Genomic DNA, 2,500 nt, shown 5'->3' on the forward strand with positions numbered 1-2,500 from the left:
TTTCCACATGCTCCTGCTGTACACTGTAATGTGGATGGCAGCAGGACGTACATGCCGCCCCTCCCCACGTCCCCACCTTGCCCCCTGCCTTCGCAAGCTGGTTGGTGAGAAGTTTGCATGTTCAATGCCCTTCGCATGCGACGTACTCAGGCTACGTTGTGGTGCGGCCTGTGTCAACTGTCCGCTGATGTCGTACGCGTGAACCACAATCTGTACTGCACATTCGTCCTTATGTACTGAATGATACATCGTGGCACATGTGTGACCGCACAACGACTGCGCCCAAAAACGGCGGACCATACAGTGCAAATATTGTGCACGCAGCTACGTGTCGTCTCCCTATGAGAGCTGGATTGCAGTGTGGTACGCCATAGAGACGTGTGGGAGGAACGGACGCCGTGGATGGCGATCAGCATGAGCTGTCTGTTGATGTATTCGGACCTAGTCGTCTCTCCTCACACACCGTGATGGCATGGTGCACCGCGTTCCATATCTGCGACATGCTACAGAGGCCGGTTGACAGTCGTTCGAGCAATGGACATCGCATACGTACGGGGGCCACCTTCCACGTATTGTCTAGGCGTGCACATTTTGTTGCGTGTATGTGGGCAGACGTAGTGTGGCGTGACACCTGACACAGGCATGCAATAATCGTTGAAGTTGCAAATGGCGATGGACGCCTGCGTTTTCTGGTGAAGTTACGCAAATGAACAAATGGTAACCTGTTGTGGTGCGGTTGTTCTCGCTAGGGGTGAATCGGTGATGGCGACGATAGGTTGAGGTACTAACCGGTTGTTCCAGCGATACCCACCATGCCGACGAAACTGAACGGCATCTGGGTGTGAAGCGATACGCGGCGGTGGCTGGGTGGGACCGTCCCCGGCCGGTGAGGGGGCGCCTCCCGGCGTGCTGGCCGCGCGGTGCGTGGGCGCACGCGCTACAGCCGGCTGGTGGGGGCGGCCAGTGGCAGGCGCGCCGGCCGACGGACGCGGCAGGCGTCGCAGCTGCGCGCCGGCGCACCCTGCGCGCGGCGCCGTGCGGCCAAAGTAGGTCCTCGCGGGCCCGGTGCGAAGCGCGGTGGACATCTTCAGTGTGCTGGTCCGATTGAGGACTGTGTGCGTTGAGGATGCGCCGCCGCCCGGCGCTCGGCGCCGCGACGCCGTCTGCTGCTCGGTCGCCCCAGCGGTTCTCGCTGGTGGTTTGTATCGCAGCTGTGCGGATGTGTTGGCGCGTGCGCTGTGCTGGGAGAGTTCGCTTCGGCACCCAAGTGGGGCTTTTGTCCTTCTGTGGCGCTGGCGTTGGAGCTGCCGGTCACCGTAGGTGGCGCGTGTTGTCTCCCGCCGGCAATGCCACGACAGCACGCTCCCGGGCCTCTGTCGGCAGCGGCAAGCTCAGTTGGGAGCACGGGTGGTCGCACCGAAAGCGTCTACTCGCCTAACTCCGGGCGATTGCGCCTCTCTCGAACCCGACCAAGTACTTGGGACGGCGCTGCGCGCCGCCGGGACCTGAGAGGGTTTCGAGGTGTATTGTGCAGGGGAGCTCAGCCTCCTCCTGTTTGCAGAATGATTGAGCGGACGCTTGCGTGTTCGCGCGGGCCCCCGGGACACACTCCCGGGCGGCCGGCTGCTCAGCTCTAGTTGACGCAGCTCCCTGGTTGATCCTGCCAGTAGTCATATGCTTGTCTCAAAGATTAAGCCATGCATGTCTCAGTACAAGCCGCATTAAGGTGAAACCGCGAATGGCTCATTAAATCAGTTATGGTTCCTTAGATCGTACCCACGTTACTTGGATAACTGTGGTAATTCTAGAGCTAATACATGCAAACAGAGTCCCGACCAGAGATGGAAGGGACGCTTTTATTAGATCAAAACCAATCGGTCGGCTCGTCCGGTCCGTTTGCCTTGGTGACTCTGAATAACTTTGGGCTGATCGCACGGTCCTCGTACCGGCGACGCATCTTTCAAATGTCTGCCTTATCAACTGTCGATGGTAGGTTCTGCGCCTACCATGGTTGTAACGGGTAACGGGGAATCAGGGTTCGATTCCGGAGAGGGAGCCTGAGAAACGGCTACCACATCCAAGGAAGGCAGCAGGCGCGCAAATTACCCACTCCCGGCACGGGGAGGTAGTGACGAAAAATAACGATACGGGACTCATCCGAGGCCCCGTAATCGGAATGAGTACACTTTAAATCCTTTAACGAGTATCTATTGGAGGGCAAGTCTGGTGCCAGCAGCCGCGGTAATTCCAGCTCCAATAGCGTATATTAAAGTTGTTGCGGTTAAAAAGCTCGTAGTTGGATTTGTGTCCCACGCTGTTGGTTCACCGCCCGTCGGTGTTTAACTGGCATGTATCGTGGGACGTCCTGCCGGTGGGGCGAGCTGAAGGCGTGCGACCGCCTCGTGCGTGCTCGTGCGTCCCGAGGCGGACCCCGTTGAAATCCTACCAGGGTGCTCTTTATTGAGTGTCTCGGTGGGCCGGCACGTTTACTTTGAACAAA

General features: G+C 58.6%; 1 non-coding gene across 1 annotated transcript in view; it reads left to right on the forward strand.

Moving 5' to 3' along the window:
- The first annotated feature begins 1,647 nt into the window (after positions 1 to 1,647).
- The window catches only part of LOC124748048, a 1,909-nt gene continuing 1,056 nt past the window's right edge, over positions 1,648 to 2,500 (forward strand). The window contains exon 1 of the ribosomal RNA XR_007011615.1: positions 1,648 to 2,500. This exon is cut by the window's right edge and continues 1,056 nt beyond it. This is a non-coding gene — a ribosomal RNA (small subunit ribosomal RNA).

Source organism: Schistocerca piceifrons, unplaced genomic scaffold (genome assembly GCF_021461385.2).
Source record: "Schistocerca piceifrons isolate TAMUIC-IGC-003096 unplaced genomic scaffold, iqSchPice1.1 HiC_scaffold_401, whole genome shotgun sequence".
In the NCBI taxonomy this organism is placed as follows: domain Eukaryota; kingdom Metazoa; phylum Arthropoda; class Insecta; order Orthoptera; family Acrididae; genus Schistocerca; species Schistocerca piceifrons.